Raw genomic sequence first — 21,110 nt, 5'->3', positions numbered from 1 at the left:
AACACAGCTTGTGCTTTTAGATAAGGAGGACTGCCATTCCTCCAAGATGCCATGAATTGTTAGCGCTGCGCACAGTCTCTCCTTTCTGAAATGCGATGCATTGCTCAGCAAAACAACGTAACTGCACCCACAGAGCTAAGCCAATGTGTTAAAGAGCTCACGATGCTGATGTCGTCATATTTTGAGGCTATTACAAGTCTCTCCTGGGTTTTCTTCGTAAGCAAGGGCATTCCACAGGAATGATCATACCACGGTGTACGAAATATATTATTCCCACAGATCGTCCTGATAATATCAGGAGCTTTTAAGTCCTCTAGGTGCATGGATGCTATGAGTGTCTTCTTTGAAACGGGACTTTGGCATAAGTGCCACCAGGCTTGAAAAACAAAACGGCAAGAAAGGTTGGTGTTGGCGTAATGTTGGCGTAATGCGTTAATGATTTAATTCGATTCTTCCTATAATATCAGAAAAATATGAATTCACTGTCCATCTATTTAACTCTTGAGGCAGAAACAGCTCACATTTCCCGTTATTTCTGTCCCCTATCTCGTTTTTCTTCGACCAATACTCTAACCGTCTTTTACGTGCTTGTATTGTGGACGTGTTCCGCTTTCCGTAGTTGTCCCTACAACCCAAGGCCTTATGTAGCCTCATGCTCACACGTATACCTAGGCGGATATTGCCAAATTCAATCAGAACAGATCAAATTGTTTCCTAGGCTAGCCCACAGCATGTACATTGTTTTTCTCTTTTATTGAACCTCGATGTACAACTACACCTTCTAAGGCAACCCGACCTCACTTCGAACAGTAAAGCACTTTTTTGCACTTCATTAAAAGTCTCCCCCTTATTTCATTTTTGCCTCTTTGGCAATTACAGAGAGCTTGCTTCTTTTCCATCATTGTCATTGAGAAATCCTCTTTTCCACCTCTCAGAATTTTCGCTTATTGCACCTTGTTGCCTTATCACCAGCACCGTCAGTCGTATATCTAGTGGTGAAGTACCTAGTTATTTTTCTCCCTGTGTCCACGCTTTTCCTGTACAAATAACTGAACACATTCTCTGCCCATCTACTCCCCTTCATTTTTTTAGTGTCTTGTCAAATATTATTTGGCTTTGAGCTTACCTTACTTAAAATCTTGTTCATCGTATATCCCCCTTTGCCTGATTTGTCGGGTTCCCGTGAGCTCCCTACACGAGGCGTCCCAGAGTCCTTTGATTTGCATTCATTCCTTCTTGCACCTCAGATTTCATGCACATTACTCAGATCCCAAATGGTATCCCAAGAACAATTAAGCATTTACATGGACATCGAAGCCCTTCACACCTTTTGTATCCCTATATTACGCTTTGTGCAGTATTAGTGCAGCATTCTTCTTTCCCTTTCCTGCTAGTGTTTTCTTCTTGTACCACCATATTTATCTCTCTCACTCGTCCATACTCGAAGCCAATTTTACTCGCTTACCCTTGGTATTTTTTGGCCTTGTATTAAAATTACATGGTCTTCGACATAATTAAATACTATCAATATACAGTTTATTGCAATAAATTTTAGTGTTAGAGTCTCGCCTTTCCTTTTTATTCCGGGTGTTCAAAGTAAGGCTTTATGACTTTTTTATATAAGGCGTTTCAAGGAACGTGGAAACCGTTTGTGCAAATAAGCTAAGCGGCCAGCAGGACAGAAAGTTCGATAATACTTAACGCTGTCAACAGACCTATTAACTAAAATTTCGTGAGTAACTTTTTACTGACTACAGTAATTTGGCATGTTTACATGAAAGCTAATGTAAGCTGTGGTGTTTGCGCACGATTTCAGTTTCAAGAATTTTTTAGTACGCCTGTGCCCCGAAATATCTAGCTCCAAAGTTGGTCTTTTGCATGATTACGTATGCAAGAGAGTGAGGGTCCGCGCAAAGCTCCTCCCTGAAGTCACGCGTATGTTGCGTGTGCTGCTTAGTGTGTGAATAGGCTGGAAGCGTGGGCATAGGTGATAACAGTTAGCCTTGCTCTCGTGCCCGGTGAAATCGAAGTGTGATAGGGTGGTGTGCCTTGAGCCTTACGCATGATCCTGAAGAACACAACAACAGGAAATCAATTTTTGCGATTTTTTTTGCGACTGGCACATAAAGACATCTTGTGAATGCGTTAGCTTGACCGTCCTGCACTAGTGCGTCTGCGCTAGGCAATGAATGTACGTAGTTTTCTTAATCAGCTAGTTCCCACTCATCACTCTCATCACTTTCCTGCTGAATCACTTTTCTCACTACAATATCTGCTGCGAAGCGCTCTTCATGTGTACTGAGTTGCGGGCACGGCACTCACCAAAGCATGACATCAAATACGCTCGTCTTTGCTTGTTTACAGATTCCGATTATCATTTCTGCAAGCAGCACGACTTTGCCAAGTATGTTTTACTCCGTCAAACATCTTTCAACAAGTGGATGCATTCATGCGGTTCCCTTGGAGCCAGCAGCCTACGGCATCGACGAGCCATGCTGTGACTACGTGGCCCAATCAAAGATGGATGTGCACGCCCTTCAACCGTATATAAGGAACACCTCGGATCCACACGGACTCAGTTGCGGGCACGGTACTCACCAAAGCATGACCTCAAATACGCTCGTCTTTGCTTGTTTAAAGATTCCGATTATCATTTCTTCAAGCAGCACGACTTTGCCAAGTGTGTTTTACTCCGTCGAACATCTTTCAGCAAGCGGACGCATTCATGCGGTTCCCGTGGAGCCAGCAGCCTACGTCATCGACGAGCCATGCTGTGACTACGTGGCCCAATCAAAGATGAATGTGCACGCCCCTCAACCGTATATATGAAACACCTCGGATTCACACGGACTCAGTTGCGGGCACGGTACTCACCAAAGCATGACCTCAAATACGCTCGTCTTTGCTTGTTTAAAGATTCCGATTATCATTTCTTCAAGCAGCACGACTTTGCCAAGTGTGTTTTACTCCGTCGAACATCTTTCAGCAAGCGGACGCATTCATGCGGTTCCCGTGGAGCCATCAGCCTACGTCATCGACGAGCCATGCTGTGACTACGTGGCCCAATCAAAGATGAATGTGCACGCCCCTCAACCGTATATATGAAACACCTCGGATTCACACGGACTCAGTTGCGGGCACGGCACTCACCAAAGCATGACCTCAAATACGCTCGTCTTTGCTTGTTTAAAGATTCCGATTATCATTTCTTCAAGCAGCACGACTTTGCCAAGTGTGTTTTACTCCGTCGAACATCTTTCAGCAAGCGGACGCATTCATGCGGTTCCCGTGGAGCCAGCAGCCTACGTCATCGACGAGCCATGCTGTGACTACGTGGCCCAATCAAAGATGAATGTGCACGCCCCTCAACCGTATATATGAAACACCTCGGATTCACACGGACTCAGTTGCGGGCACGGCACTCACCAAAGCATGACCTCAAATACGCTCGTCTTTGCTTGTTTAAAGATTCCGATTATCATTTCTTCAAGCAGCACGACTTTGCCAAGTGTGTTTTACTCCGTCGAACATCTTTCAGCAAGCGGACGCATTCATGCGGTTCCCGTGGAGCCATCAGCCTACGTCATCGACGAGCCATGCTGTGACTACGTGGCCCAATCAAAGATGGATGTGCACGCCCCTCAACCGTATATAAGAAACACCTCGGATTCACACGGACTCAGTTGCGGGCACGGCACTCACCAAAGCATGACCTCAAATACGCTCGTCTTTGCTTGTTTACAGATTCTGATTATCATTTCTTCAAGCAGCACGACTTTGCCAAGTGTGTTTTACTCCGTCGAACATCTTTCAACAAGCGGACGCATTCATGCGGTTCCCGTGGAGCCAGCAGCCTACGTCATCGACGAGCCATGCTGTGACTACGTGGCCCAATCAAAGATGAATGTGCACGCCCCTCAACCGTATATATGAAACACCTCGGATCCACATGGACTCAGTTGCGGGCACGGCACTCACCAAAGCATGACCTCAAATACGCTCGTCTTTGCTTGTTTACAGATTGCGATTATCAGTTCTTCAGCAGCACGACTTTGCCAAGTGTATTTCAATCCGTCGAACATCTTTCAACAAGCGGACGCATTCATGTGGTTCCCCTGGAGCCATGAGCCTACGTCATCGACGAGCCATGCTGTGACTACGTGGCCCAATCAAATATGGATGTGCATGCCCCTCAACCGTATATAAGAAACACCTCGGATTCACACGGACTCAGCTGGGGAGCACGGCACTCACCAAAGCATGACCTCAAATACGCTCGTCTTTGCTTGTTTACAGATTCCGATTATCATTTCTTCAAGCAGCACGACTTTGCCAATGTGTTTACTCCGTCGAACATCTTTCAACAAGCGGACGCATTCATGCGGTTCCCATAGAGCCGGCAGCCTACGTTATCGACGAGCCATGCTGTGACTACGTGGCCCAATTAAAGATGGATGTGCACGCCCCTCAACCGTATATAAGAAACACCTCGGATTCACACGGACTCAGTTGCGGGCGCGGCCCTCACCAAAGGATGACCTCAAAAACGCTCGTATTTGCTTGTTTACAGGTGAGGCGGTGCTTTTCATGTTTTCGAAGCAATGAACTATTTCTTATAGTTGTGCCGTGCCCCAACACACTGTTGTCTCTATCTTGTGATTGCTGGTCTGTGTTGCTGAAGTTGGCTAGGAGCGGTGATATTGAGACAAACCCCGGTCCCGCTGTACTTGAACAAAAAATTGAACAAATTTTACAAACATTGAAAGAACAGACAAAGACACTTGCTGTTATAAAACGTTATCAACGTGCGCTTCAGAAGGAAGTAAAAGATAATGGCAGCGTCATAAAAAAATTTGAAGAACGGCTGTCTATGATTGAGTCATCCCTTCCAGAATCGACCGAAACTAAAGAAGCGGTTTCTGCTTTAACTGAGCAAAAGGCTGTGCTTTCCCGGAGGGTCGACGATCTGAAAATCGGCAACGAAGAAATAACTGGATCGTCTATGGTCTTCCTGAGAGACCAAATGAATCAGCCGATGAACTGTTTGAAAATGTAAACCAAAAGCTTTTTTGTTTAATAGGTGTGAGTCCGTGAAGTGTAGAACACATACATCGACTTGGAAAAAGGCGAGACCATTCCCGGCCTGTAATATTTCGCTTATACAACTCCAAAGAAAAGAGCGATATTTTGATGAAGTGTTCAAAATTGAAAGGAACAGGTGTTTCGGTGCGTGAAGACTTTTCAAAACGCGTACTTTATTGTCGCAAGCGCCTTTGGGAGAGTGCAAAAGAAGAAAAACGAAGCGGTGCGTGCGTGCGCGCTGTTCATGACAAACTGTACGTGAACAGGGATGCATATTTCTTGGACGAAAACACCGTTTCACGGAAGCCATGCTTAGTTGCTGATAATCTTCAAACCACATGAAAATCCAGGAAGGTGGGCGCTACTTTTGATGCAGTGACGGTTATTAATCTGAACGCGCGCAGCGTCTTGAATAAAACTTCAGCCATTGAAAGTGTTTTGCTCGAGTATGAACCAGATGTACTCATGGTTACTGAGACTTGGTTGAATGAATGCATTAAAACTGCGAGTTTCTTCCTCCAAACTATATAGCTTATCGTAGAGATCGCGGATCTAGGGGTGGTGGTGTTGCGATTATCTGTAAAAGATCAACTCAGTGCACAGAACGTTTTTCGCCACCTGAAATTGAATGTATTGCATGTGACATGACTTTATACGGCAGTTCGTTCACATTCATTGCAGTGTATCATCCTCCCGATTCTTCGGAAGACTACGTGCTTGCTTTCAATGACTTCTTACATAGCGAATTTCAGAATTCAAAAAGAAAAATTGTAATGACCGGTGATTTTATTCTTCCGCATATTAACTGGGTGGAGAATAAAGCGAGTCAGGTTGATTTATTACCATTCCGAACTCTCCTAGATGGTGTGTTCTCGCTCAGTATGGTTCACGTTGTACAGGAGTGCACACGAGTACACGAAAAGGGTGGCTTTTTACTTGATCTTGTATTTTTGAGTCCATCACTGGCTGAACAAAAGTACGCTTGTGAACTGATAGACGGTATTTCAGATCACAGAATGGAGATTCTTCAGCTATTGGGCATGCGTCATGAAGCGCAAGCGACAAAGTCTGTACTGGTGCCCAATTACTCTAGAGCGGATGATGTTTCTATTCTGGACTTTTGTGACATTGATTATGAAGATTTTAAGCACATTGCTGTATGTGATAGTTCAACGGTTGATGATGTGTGGAAGAGGTTTAAAGAAACTGTACACACACTAATGATTTGATTTGTGGGGTTTAACGTCCCAGAACCACCATATGATTATGAGAGACGCCGTAGAGGAGGACTCCGGAAATTTGGACCACCTGGGGTTCTTTAACGTGCACCCAAATCTGAGCACACGGGGTACACACACTAATCAAACGTTACATACCTGACCGAAAAAAAAAAGGTTCAAAGAATGAATTCATGGGTTTCGCGAAAAATTATTCACATGAAATGACAACTGAGGCGCATGCGGGCAAATCCAAAAAGTAGTAAACAATATCTCAGATTGGCTGACATCACGACGCTCTCTTTGTCGTTCAGAGCTGAGCTGGCTGACGCAAAGAAGCGACACATGAATCAATCTTTGACGCAGTTTATTAAAACAGCACCGCAGAAATTTTGGCGATATTTATCGAAAGAAAAATTGAATACTGTGTACTTAAATAAAGAAACCGGCACTGTTACCAATAGTTTTCAGTTAGCCTGTACTTTGAATGATTATTTCAAATCGGATTTTATGGACGATGACGGTATACTGCCCGAATTCCGCCTAGGTTGTCCTGCCTCGCCAATCTCTGCTGTTGTCGTTACACAGGAAGGCATTTGTAACCTTCTTCTGACCCTTGATGAAAAGAAATCAACTGGCTTAGATGGCATTCTAAATGTCTTTTTAAAAAGGTATGCTGAATGGTGCTCTTATTATCTCACTGATATATATAACAAATGTTTGCGTGACGGACAGGTTCCTAATGACTGGAAATGTGCTAAGGTCATACCGATTCATAAAGAAGGTGGTAAAGACTGTGTAAACAACTACAGGCCTGTGTCTTTGACAAGCACATGCTGTAAAACACTGGAGCATGTACTTAATAAGCACTCAACAGAATTTCTCAAAGAGCACAAACTAATGGCAGAACAACAACATGGTTTCAGGCGAGGTTTCTCGACAGTGACAATTCTCACCGAGGTCTCACATTTCATTAGTCAAATCGTAGATGACAGAGGGCAAGTTGACATTAATTTTCTTGATTTCAGAAAAGCATTCGACAAAATACCACATCCAAAATTGCTGCGTAAACTTAGCACGATCCTGCAGAACGATGAGCTCATAAATTGGCGAGCGGCTTATTTCATAAACAGGGAGCAAGTGGTTTGCATTAGGGGCACCAAAAGCACGAGCCAGTCGGTAGGTTCAGGAATTCCGCAGGGCTCTGTGATAGGGCCCCTGCTGTTATTACTATATATTAATGATATGAACAGCGGCTTCTCGCCCGATGTTTTCATTAAGCACTATGCTGATAAAACAGTCATCTATTCAAAGGCAGAATCGAACTACGACCAGGAAAAGCTTAATGAACATCTGGGCATGATAGGCTCTTGGTGCAAAAATGGCAAATGGTGTTGAACCCAAGCAAAACAGTTTTTATGCTGATTTCAAGAATAACCAAGCCTCTCTTATTTCGTTACGTCATAAATGACTAACCACTCTGCCGTGTGCCAGAATATAAATACCTGGGTGTTTACGTCACAGATAGCTTGAACTGGAACCGCCATATAGATTATATATGTGATAAACCGCAAAAAAAGCTTTGGATGCTTCATCGGAGGCTTGGTGACGCGACACCTGAAGTAAAACTTTTAGCATATAAAACCACAGTACTTCCGTTGCTGGAATATGCATGCCCAATATGGAGGCCATATACGCAAAATTATATCGCTAAATGTGAACAGGTTCAAAATAGAGCCTTAAGATTTATTTTTAATTCCTACCGTAGAACGCAGTCCATTACAAGTCTAAGAACTAGGGCTCATATTCTTAGATTGCACGAAAGAATGAATATCAACAGCATGAAATTCTTTTTTCATATATTCCACGGTATCTACAAAACAGAGATAAGAAAAATTTCCACTCTAGACACGTCGCATTCGCGGACAAAGCACACCAAACACATTAAACCTTTGAAGCATAACAGAAAATTGTTCAAGAATTCTTTTATTGTATCCGCTGTTGACACATAGAATAAGTTACGGAATGACGTTGTACTGTGTAACAATGTTAAAGATTTTGAATGTACGTTACAAATGCTGAACTGAGCTGTGATAAGACACTCATTTGCTCACCTGTGTTCTGCCGTGTTATGCTACAGGGTGCGCATTAAATGTTGGATTTTTATTATTTTTTCTGCATTGCTTTTGCTCTTTTTGTGTCAAATTGTGAGATGTTCCACTTTTGCTTGACTTTTGAAATTTGTGTGCCCAGATGAGCAACTCCTGTTTTGTAATGTATGCTAACAGTGTGAATAAATTAAAAAAATGTTTCAGCACCCAAAACGATAGTTCTGTTAACAACTGTGTTGAGAAAGTCTGCCATTCTGGGTAGCGTCTCCTTTATTTTTTCAGTGCCCGGGCGAACTCTCTCAACAGGCTGTTGAGCGCGCGCTCTGCCTCCGCTCGCCGCTGCCGCATGATGACGCTGAGTGAGTAGACATGCCGGGATGCTGGCGCCGAATAGCCACGCGAGTTAGCAAGCTCGTTAATTCGTGTTTTATTGCGAAATAATTAGCAGTCGTGCTTCTTGACGGCTTTCACGGATGCAGGGAAGATGAAAAGCAACACGATCATAGCGGCTCGCTGTTTTCACCTGGCTCTGTCAGGCCATGCTACCGCTTTGATATATGCCATCCTGTTTCATAGCATTCGTGTTTTATTTTCTTTTTCAAGCTATTCCGATCTCATTATTTGCATGTCTCAGTATATATTACTGCTCTGTACCACTCTGCAAAACGGACGGAAAAAATCAGATTGTCGTTTTTATTTCTTATTATTCACAAAAAAAAAAATTGCCGGTCACTTTACGGATTCAACGGAGGTGACTAAAAGGCAAAAACTATCCTTGTGTTTTTCCGATTCAATGCACTACATGCTTTATATTTCTCTCCGGGATGTTTCTGCGCCCAATGTGGTTTTCTTCCTGCCTCAAGGATTGGCGACAAAGCTAGCTTTCTGCCCCTCAGCTGGTGGTGCACTGCCCTACGATCAGCCCATTTCAACCAAGCCATCATGCTATATGATGCCGTCAAGTTATGTCACCTTCCGATACACCACAACCATTTATAATATGTGACGTCATATGATGACGTTTCACTAAATGATGATTTGTTGCATCACTCATGTTCACCCCGCCGATTCATGAAGACGCCGAACGCCACTGGCGATTAATTTTCGCTTTTGATGAGGCCTTTAAAGCTGTCGCCCTAATGCACCGTACCGCTGTAGCTCCGTGAAATTGCAGGTTCCGCTGGTGTTCGGGGTGAGTGTGCCTGCAGTAAATGGGCAGAACAATTGGTTTCCTAGTAAATGTTCGTACTACACTAAAATAAATAACCATTATTTAAAACCCTAGTATTTCATAGACCATAAGTGTTGGTGGCTGAAGGCTACCAGTCACGTTTGACAACACGGCCATTGCTATCACTAAACGGGAGTGCGCTGCATTCGAAGAGTCAACAAATGAGTCTATTAGCAACAACGGCTGTTTAGCGATCACTACCGGGTGCAACGCCAACATAACGCCCCGAAGCTGAATGGGAGCCCATGAGCATCACACAGCCATTCGGCCTATGCTGTGCTCACTACCAAATTATGAGGCCAGAGGTAAGAAGAAATGAACAGAGTTGAGCAGCCAGTTATAAGACTAGAATAATCCGTCCACGAATACACGAAGAAGCTCAAGCAACTGAGCACATGCCACATATTTGACGCTTGTCACCTTGGTTCAAGTTGAGAGTCAGCATTATACTTCAGAGTTTAACAGCGCCTGTTCAAAACATAGGCACTGATCGTATAAATATCGCCGCATATGGAGCTGTTCTCGTTTATTTAAGAACGATTTCATTGTTTAAGCTCCCAAGTGGTGAAATCAGCTGCCATAGTTGCTCAATTTCTGACACTTGGTTTTTCTTGGTAGCCACACATGTAATGCTTTGCGAAGAGAACGATCTATATTCCTGGAAGCAGTCTCGTGGAATTTTGTGCTATTTAGGGCATGTACTCCCGCCCCGCCGTGGTGGTCTAGTGGCTAAGGTACTCGGCTGCTGACCCGCAGGTCGCGGGTTCGAATTCCGGCTGCGGCGGCTGCATTTCCGATGGAGGCGGAATTGTTGTAGGCCCGTGTGCTTAGATTTGGGTGCACGTTAAAGAACCCCAGTTGGTCAAAATTTCCAGAGCCCTCCACTACGGCGTCTCTCATAATCATATGGTGGTTTTGGGACGTTAAACCCCACATATCAATCAATCAAATCAGAGCATGTACTCCAAGCTTGCGCATTATGTGCAACGCCACTATAAGGAGTTGTAAGCGATGGGGACCTTTAGGCACCGCCCCGCCAGGGTGGTCTAATGGTTAAGGTAGTCGGCTGCTGACCCGCAGGTCGCGGGATCAAATCCCGGCTGTGGCAGCTGCATTTCCGATGGAGGCGGAAATGTTGTAGGCCCGTGTACTCAGATTAGGGTGCACATTAAAGAACCCCAGGTGGTCTAAATTTCCGGAGCCCTCCACTACGGCGTCTCTCATAATCATATGGTGGTTTTGGGACGTTAAACCCCACAAATTAATCAATCAAACCATTAGGCACCCAAGCTTTTCACATTATTTCCTGGCAAAGGCTTTTCTCAAAAATTGACTTTCAGTTCGTCAAAAAAACCTACTCTGAGCCCAGCAATCGTCACAGTGAAAAGATCTTTTCCAGATTGCTGGCATCAGCTGTCTGGTATCGGTTGAGGTGACGACGCACCAGCGCCTCGATAAGGTAGTCGCGAAGGACACATGCCTTTGAAATGAGTTAGGTGTCCAGAACGACTAGTGATTCACGATTCTCGTTTCCAAGTTTACATCAAGTCTTGAACTATGCAAATACAGCCGAAAACTGAGCCGCATAGCAACTTTGAATGCACCCGCGGCATTCGATTTGCGCGAGACACGACGCGGCGGCATCTCTACTTCGATTGCGGCGCATGGCGGCGAAACGCCGCACTAGCACCAACAGTCGCTTTTCATTCAAATCTGCTCCTTCGCCTGAGCACTGAAAAAATAAAGAAGCAGCTGTTCTGGGTCACGCAACGCCAACGCATCTTATTCTCTTGTGATAGGTGTCATAGTCGTTTTCATTCAATCATTCTTTCCGACCAGATGGGTGTCCACGGAAGCTTTGATTACATCACCATAGTATTCGCAGACGGAGTAGGCACGCTGTAACACTGCCAAGCAAACATTCATCGCATCAAGCACATCAGCTCAGCTATTCACACCGTGAGACCCTTTGCTGCAGGTTAATGTATAACGTTTAGCGAAGGACACGTATCCATAGCGCAAATATTTGCCCCTTAAAGGAGCTTGTTGTCGATTCCTTGTTCTTTGTCTCCGGCCTGTGTCATTTTGGCTTTTTGGCAATTTTGGCAATTTTCGGCTCCGGCCTGTGGCAAGCCTGATCTACATTGGCACCAGACCGAATAGCCACTTTTTTTTTTCGGGTACGCGCTAGACCCGCGTTTCACTTTCAGTACCAGGCCAAGCTCGGGTGGCTAAGTTTACACAAGTTCCGGGAAGTTAACACTAATTCAGGCCCGTACTTCACTCTAGCTACTAGTACTCGCTGGCATGGCACACAGCACATTCTGTTTCTTAGTTGCTCATGATGCACATGCCATATAGTAACGAGTACCGGTATGAGTACCAACGTTCAAAAAATTACGGTCAATCATCCTGCGTCTCTACCTGGCTCACACAATTACAAGCAGGGATGAATTATTCTGCCAAATTTTTTACTTCTGCCTTTTTTTATTTTGAATTAGGTGCACTTTCTTCTACATAAATGTTATTCCTAATCATTACCATATAAAGTGTCTTCTAGATACGATGGTGTTAATATTAAATAAACACAATAATAAATTACTAAAAGACCATTACAGGACCGGGTATATGCCGTGGCTATCATCTCCACTAGTTCTATATCTTGTCTTATTTATTGCTTCGCAAATCAGCATGAAAGCCACTATTTTGTCTTGAATTCTAAAGAAAAAGATAAGAGAAGAACATTCCTTGATCGAACGTGAGTACAAGGATTAAAAAGCTCATGTTTCATGGTTACACTTCGCCTTTCATTTTTGTATCTTGGATAGTTAATATGACGATAGTACAATCACAAACAAGTTCATGTTCTCACGCGCTTGTCAAACCAAAAAAAAGAAAAAAAGGGAGTAAAGATTGACGTTTTATTAGGGGAACGTCATCACAGCAGTTGAAGGGACACTTAAAGCACCACGGAACCTGTAAGCCTAGACGGCGATCATTAATGATTTATTAGGTGGTAACTTGTGTATACTGTAAGCATGTGCACAAGTAACACCGAAGATTTCAGCGTTGTCGTTGGTGGTGCCAGTAGTTTCAAAATGATCTTTACTGTTCGTGCTGTGCGGACAGTGTTATTAGAATATTGTAAAGTGATCGGGAACGTTCCAAGACATTGCGGTACAATCTTCGCAGGGGAAGTGTTATGCCTGTAGAAAAATAGAAAAAGTAGCCTGTGCGTCATTTTGTAGGAGTGATATACAGAGTACTGTAGATGCGCTTCATGTACCGAATGCACATTACCGGATGCTGTGAGGCAGATGTCGTTCGCAAAAGCACACAGCTGCTAATCAGCCGCAGAGAACGCAAGAGCAGTTTCTGCTCTGTGTAGCTTAGGCACGTATGCTCAAAGTTCGGTGTCCGTAAAAGAACCACAGGTGGTCACAATTTCCGGAGCCCTTCACTACGGCGTCTCTTATTATTACTTGCATAATTTTATGACTTTGACGCCCTATAGGACTCTTCAATTACTGCGACTTCAAACTTATTGGACAACGGTGGTTCTCAGTACCATCCACGGCGTACAAGAGGAACAACACTCGAAACCCAGAGCGCCTAAAGAAATAAAAACGCACTAGCAGTCATCAGGCAGCCCTTCATGGGCGTGAATTAACTCGAAACCAGTTAAGGCACCAAAGTATACCACCGCGGCGGCAGGTTCTAAGTGGCCCCACTGTTCCTAAGAGGGGTCCGGATAACTCTTAGGATTTTCTCTTAGCCACGCTAATTTTACGCAAACATTTGCTTCGTGAATCCACTTACGAGCACTTTTCGGTGACGTAAGCAAATATAGCAACTGCACCACCATCGCTGGCATGTTCCCGGGCAGTCACAGCGCGCTTTACTGCAGCGGCTGATGTGACAACGATGGCCTCTTACGACGTTTTTTTTTCGTTTCGTGAATTGAGTGGCGCAACAGAAATTCTTTTGCGCAAAAATATTTTCGTACCTGAGTTTTGTGAATCCGGCCCCAGATACCTGTTTTGCAAGTAGTTGCGCGGTTGTAATAAAGAAGGACCGGATATACCAATTTAGTCTAGAATATTATTAGGAATGTCTTCGTTGATGGTGTATAATGCCCGTTTGCATAAGTCTTCGAATATAAAAGCTGCAAATTTACCGTCTATGATGGTCTTAAGTTGGTCAGTAAAAGTTATAAGTACCAGGTTAGTAGGGTAACCTGAGCTTAATCCAAATTTCTTACTTGAAAACTTACTGAATTTTTAATATCATTTATCAATCGTTTCTCACTTATTTTTAATGACCTTGCTCAAAAAAAGGTAAAACACGGATGAGCAGATACTGATGAGTGATCTCCTTTCTTAAAAACTGTAGTTATTCAACCGTGTTGGAGTTCTCGCGAAAAGATTCCCGTTTTGAACATAATGCGAGACATGACAAATGATACCGGTTTACAAATTTATTTAATATATCACTGATAAGTATTATCCTGCCCAGCGATTTAGTTATTCCTAAATTGTCAATTACTGATGGTACCTCATCTAGAGTAGTTGGAAACATTTAGAATGATTGTGAAAAACGTGGGGGGGGGGGGGGCGCATAAAGTTCGCGGTGCATGCGAATTGGCATCAAAAAAAATCACCAAATGCATCTGCAATCATACGATGCGTAAGCTAAGCATTACCATCATAGGATACCTTTGATATGTTGTGGGCTGCTTGTTTTCCATTCCAAAATTTCTTCACTATCTCCATTTTTCTTCACACCAGGACCACATTTAGGTATGTTTTTTTCGTAATAATTGGCTATAGCTTTTTAAGTTGAACAGATTGTGAGTTGGAAAATTTCCTATACCACGCACGTAAGATTATGTTGAATGGGTCTCTTTTCGGTTTTTCTCTAATGTTCTGGCATGTGCGCGTCGCTCATGAAGATTCTTGGTGATCCGATAGATTTGGAAAGATGCCACTTTATTTTTGCATTCGTGCATCTGCGAGCATGAGTGTCAGTGTAATGACAGCTTGGTTAGAAGTTTCAAGTTAACAACTCAATGATTATAAGAGGCACCATATTTGAAGGCTCTGGAAATTTCAACCACGTTGAGTTCCTTAACATGCAACCACGTTCGCGCACATGGACCTACGGCATTTTCACCTCCATAGGAAATACACCCTCAACAGCGGAGATTTGATCCCACGAACTGCGCGAAAGCATACAAGTACCTTAGCCTTTAGACCACTACGCTGGGCCTGACCTCCTTCCACTCAGTGCTCTAAATATCGGTAAATAGTGACAGCCGTTGATCATTTAACGTCCAACGCTGATGCGGCATCTGTCACGTGGTGAGCGTCGGAAATTCCCGATTATATTCTCCGTGCCATTAAACCGTGCGATGGTGCTGCATTTGTTCTGATCAGTGACTGTGGAAAAGCTTTCCTCTCTCGGCTAGAGAACGAACCTCTTCACGCCTACGGCACAACTCGCAAGACCACCTCTAGATACCATACCCAGACTAACGACTTGAGTGAGCGATTCCACCGCACTCTTGGCAACATGATCAGCGCCGGTATCCAACCTGATTCACAAGAACTCGGATGCAGTAATTCCATTCATAACTTTCGCCTATATTGAAGCCCTTCGGGCGACACCTGGCTATTCACTATTTTGCCTATAATTTACTCTCGCTTTCCTACTTCCTTTCTGGATGTTAATTCATTTATCTTCAACGCAAATGCTTTTTATACGGTTCCGAGAACTACTTTTCAGGACAGGCCCAGTGGTAAAGTGCTCGCAAGAATTCTGTAGACAGAACGCAAGAGAGAAACAGTGTTTACAATAAATGACATCGTGCTATATCCTTCTGATCTCAGGATGATGTGCCCCTCTTGAAGCCTGTTTGCACACCTGGGTTGTGTGAGAAAGTTCAGACACGGTTCATCGGGCCTTACACAGCTCAACAAGAGAATGCTTCATTGAATTATCGCGTGACACCACTCATCCCCCTGTAGGCCCGTGTGCTCAGATTTGGGTGCACGTTAAATAACCCCAGATGGTCGAAATTTCCGGAGCCCTCCACTACGGCGTCTTTCATAATCATATGGTGGTTTTGGGACGTTAAACCCTAGATATCAATCAATCAACCACTCATACCTCAGTCGACCACCGTTATCGAACTACCGAGGTCGTCCACGTTTCCCGTACGTAGCCCTTCAAATGACGTTTTTAACGCGACATCGTTAGAGAGATCGTGTCGCAGAAAACCTTCATTTTTGAGGCAGCAGCGGTGGCAAGTGGTTCTTGGATCCCATTCTGATTGCTTCTTACTTGCTCTGCAGCTATCTGGATACAGCTATCTTCAGGGCACGTGTGCTGCTCATCAACTGTCAAGTCCAGTGGCCTGTGAATCGCCTACATCCACGACGTCATCATCCGAAAGAGGGCGCCTACTACCGTGACGTCACAAGGATAAATAACGACCCTTACCGTGGAAGTGCATCATTTTTGAGGCAGCAGCTGTGGCAAGTGGTTCTTGGATCCCATTCTGATTGCTTCCTACTTGCTCTGCTGCTATCTGGATCTTCAGGGCACGTGTGCTGCTCATCAACTGTCAAGTCCAGTGGCCTGTGAATCGTCTACATCCACGACGTCATCATCCGAAAGAGGGCGCCTACTACCAAGACGTCACAAAAATAAATAACGACGCTTCCTGTGGAAGTGCATCATTTTTGAGGCAGCAGCTGTGGCAAGTGGTTCTTGGATCCCATTCTGATTGCTTCCTACTTTCTGCAGGTTGGTGTCCTTGTTTTCTCCTCACGTTAGTGTGTTCTCTTTTACCGCAGCTGCTGCCTCCCAGTGCGTGTTTATCTTTGTTTGTGTATTTGCTATCATTTGTGTATTTGCTGTCATGCCATCCAACGCAGAATTGGCCAAAAAATTTGAAGCACTTGAGTCTTTGGTTCGCTCTAGTCTTGATGCCCTTGCAAATGAACTAACAGCTAAAATTAAACAAAAGCTAGCACAGGAAGGTCTCGGGGAACATGCGTCCCTCAGTGATAGTGTTGAGTTTCTGTGTGACAGTTTTGACTCTATCAAAACAAAGCACAATGAATTGAAACTAGCTAACAGGAAACTAGTTGCGCAAAATGAGGCACTGACTAGAAAGGTTGCGGAGTTAGAGCAATACTCGAGGCTCAATAATGTTGAAATCAAGAGCGTTCCGGTCACTCAGGGTGAGGACTGTGCAGCCATTGTGATGCAGATTGGCGAAGCTATTCAGTGTCCTGTCACGCCCAGTGACTTTGACACACTTCATCGCGTTTCAACGAAATCAGATGAAAAGAACATTGTGGCACGGTTCTGCTGCCGTGAAAAGAAAAACGACTTTGTTCGTAAAGCACGTAAGACCCGTCCGAACACTTCTGATGTTGGCTTCTCCGATAGCTCAAGTAGGGCAATCTATGCCAATGATCACCTGTCTCCAGAGAACAAAAGATTGTTTGCTCAGGCCCTAACTCTGAAAAAAGCACACAAATGGCAATTTATGTGGACAGACAATTGCCAGATCAAGGCGCGGAAGTCTGGTGATGGCAGAGTATATCGCATTATCAAAGACAGTGATCTTAGCATCTTTTCATAGCCACTGAGTCCTGCGCCCATTTTTGTGCTGAACACTCGTTCACTTTCATCTTATCATCATGGCTTTGCTATCCCCTTGTCGAGGCTACACATATGCTAAATGATAGTAATCGCTCCTTGGTTTATTTCAGCGCGCGTATCCTCCGGAAAAATTTGGATAATATTTATAACTTTATAGATTCACTCGCGCATTTTTTCTCCATCATTTGCATCTCTGAAACATGGCTCTGCACTTATGACGTCAATCTGTTCGGCCCGTCATCGTACGTAGCTCAGTACACTCACCGTTGTTCAGACAGCTATGGCGGCTCAGCAATATATATCGCCCCAGATCAGTCCTACACCTGCCGACAAGATCTTTCCTTAGGCATCTCGCATTGCGAATCCGTGTGGATTGAATTATATCATTCTTTTGTAAACGATAATAACAACGTTATTCTGGGGTGTATTTACCGTTCCCCTTCTTCGAATATGAGGGATTTCATTTCTCGCCTGGATACCATTCTGCATCAGTTATCATCTGAAGGCAAGCGCGTTGTGCTAGTTGAAGACATCAACATCAACTTGCTTAACACAGACAATCATGCATGCAGAAAATATGACTGCTTCAGTGGATACGGTTTTGAGTCTCTCATTTCATCTCCTACTAGATGTCCTTTTTCTGGTGCTGCTCCATTGCTTGATCATGCCATCTGTAATTTCTCGCCCTCTCCCTCTGCAGGAGTAACTGATGTGAACATCACTGATCATTATCCCATATTTCTTGCTTTCAACGTCATGAAGCCATTTGATCCACCCACGCGTGTTACTTCCGTACTGGAGCAGGAATTGTTTTTCAATGCCATTATTAAAACTGATTGGTCCAGTGTTACGTCCTTATGCAATGTAGACCAGGCATTCAACAAGTTTTCTTCCCTTTTCCTTAAAGCCGTAGAAGAATGTCAAATGTATAAACAGTCAAATGTAAAAAGAGGTACAAATATCCTAAGAACCCATGGTTATCTGAGCGACTGCTAAAATGTAGGTGTAAAAAAGATAACCTGTACAGAAAAGTCAAGAAACAACCATTTAACACTGCTTTAGCTTCACGCTATAAAAATACTCGAATGTTCTTTCCTGTCTCCTGAAAAATGCCAAGAAAAAATATTATGATGACCAAATATCTAGTGAAAGAAACAACTCTAAAAGACAATAGCAACTATTAAACAATTTTCTAAATTGATCAATACATAGTTCACCTTTGCAGACAGTAATATGTAAAGGCGTTACACATGATAACCCTGGAGGTGTTGCTGATGCTTTTAGTAATTATTTTTTCGAAATTTTTCCTGAAAAACATATCAGTTCTTGCGGTAATCTGCAGCGTCGTAACATTCTTTTTTTTCTTCTCCCCGTGAGCTCTGATGATGTTTCTACAGCAATCAAGTCTCAAAGAAACCGGCGCTGGTATAGATAAAATCTCAGCACGACACTTAAAACTTGCAGTAGACATTATTTCTGAACCACTTTCTATAATTATAAACCTTGCGTTCAAGCATGGCAGTTTCCCTACTTCTCTAAAAATAGCTAAAGTCCTTCCGATCTTTAAAAAGGGCGACAAGCAATCTATTTCTAACTATTGTTCCATCTGTATTCTTTCTTTCCTGAGCAAAGTCATCAAAAAACTGTTAATAACTCGGCTAAACAAGTACCTTAATAAATATGATATACTGAAGCCCTGTCAATTTGGCTTTCGCGCTGGAAGTTCTACTAACCTTGCTATTCTTTCCCTATCAGACTTCAACAAACACTCTATAGACGCAGGATTTGTAGTAGGGTCAGTTTTTTTAGACTTCACAAAGGCATTCAATACCATCAATTATCTCATTTTATCCAAGAAACTCGAATCATACGGTATTACAGGTCCATCCCTCAAATTTTTAAACAGTTACCTCCGTAACCAAAAGCATACTGTTTACAGAACGGGCTCGTTTTCTTCTACTAAAACAATGAATCAAGGGGTTCCTCAAGGGTCATTACTGGGTCCGTTACTTTTTTCACTTTACATTAATGACCTTCCTGACATTATACACATGGCTCACTGCGTTTTATATGCTGATGATACTACCATTTCTATTGCTGATAGATGTATTGACAGTGTGACTAATAATATAAATGCTGTACTTTGAATTGTGTCAAAATGGTGCCAGGAAAATTTCTTATTCATTAATCCATATAAATCTAAGTTAATGGTTTATAGATCAGCTCAACGCAAGTTAACTTCCTCACCACAGCTCACAGTTGACTCTCATTTGATTAATATCAGCGACAGTGTATCTTTTCTTGGCGTTCACCTCGACGCTAACCTTAACTTCGCTCTCCATATTGCTCACATTAGAAAAACGGCAGCATTCGGCATTCGCGCATTACTCAAAGCTCGCTCATATTTTTCTCATAAAGCACTCCTTTCACTTTACTTCGCATTCATTCATTCTCATATCACTTATGGCATCGCATCATGTGGGAATACTTACCAGTGTCATCTTTCATCCGTACAACATATACAAAATCGAGCTATTCGCGCTATTTTTAACTGTTCTCGCGACAGTTGCGCCGCTCCCCTTCTTCAATGCAATAAAATCTTAACTGTTAACTATCTATTCAGGTTTAATCTAATTATGTTTTTGCATAAACAAACAAGAAATCAACTTTCTGCTAATTTCATTGATCCTAAGATGTTAGTTAATATTAACACAACCAGGTTCGCGGCTAATAACTTTTTACTTCCTAAGGTTCGTACTAACTATGGTAAGTCATCTTCTCTCTTCTGTACCATAACCATATGGAATAATTTGCCAACTTCGCTAAAATGCAAAGTTTCTTTATTTTCAATTAAAAACTCATTAAAAGTGTACCTGTTCAATAGTTGATGTATCATCTTGTTTGTGTTGTTTTGTGCTGTATTATTTGTTTTTTGATTCCATGCCTTTTTATTTTCATTCTGCTTTATATATTTTTGCTTCTGCGATTCTAACAGCTGCTTGTGCTTTTATTATTTGTAATGATCACCGATGGTCCCGTTGCAGTCTTGTACTTTGGGACCCTCTTTTGTATATTTTACTCCCTGTAACATCCTTTTATGACATAATAATAAACTGATTGATTGATAAAAAAAAACCTGCTGCCGGCGTCGGCCCCGTTGGTTGTGAGCAAAAAATCTTCTGTGCGTCTGTGACCAAAAAGTCAAGTTACCGAGATAGCCACGAGCGGCCGCTACTTAGCCAGGCGTGCACGCGCGATCACAATGAAAAGCCGCGTTTTCGAAAAAATGAAAAGTGGTCAAAGTTACGAGGCATGGTGGTTTCTTTGCCCTGCCACCCCTCCCTGCTTAGCGTCTAGCGCTTTCGTCGGGACAAGAGAAGAGATAATGCAATTGCAGCCTGCGACAAACCTTTGTAACTCCACTCATACTGGACCGATTCTTGAAATTTTGGGGTGTTGAATTCGTGAGGCAATAAGCTGTTCTAGTGAATTCATTCTTTAATTACTTGAAAAAGTGTTTAAGGGCCCCTTTAACGCATTTTGTTCGTCAGGTGTCACGACGAAAACAAGTCCAAACGGCGATAATAACGCGTGCTGGTTCAATCTACTGTGTGCGTGTGTGTGTATGTAATCAAACATATTAATAAATAAGCACTTAGCGGTTGAAGGGTGCACTAGGGGCCAGATTTCACTATCTAGTTAAGCTCTTAAAGGCGAACCTTAAGGGTCCCTCAATTTTTGTCCCGTTGACCTGCCGTGGCCAGGCTGACCGCATTCAAGCGGGCAGAATTAGCG

The sequence above is a fragment of the Rhipicephalus microplus genome, chromosome 6 (genome assembly GCF_043290135.1).
Source record: "Rhipicephalus microplus isolate Deutch F79 chromosome 6, USDA_Rmic, whole genome shotgun sequence".
NCBI classification, from domain to species: Eukaryota; Metazoa; Arthropoda; class Arachnida; order Ixodida; family Ixodidae; genus Rhipicephalus; species Rhipicephalus microplus.
This window is presented reverse-complemented; position numbering follows the sequence as displayed.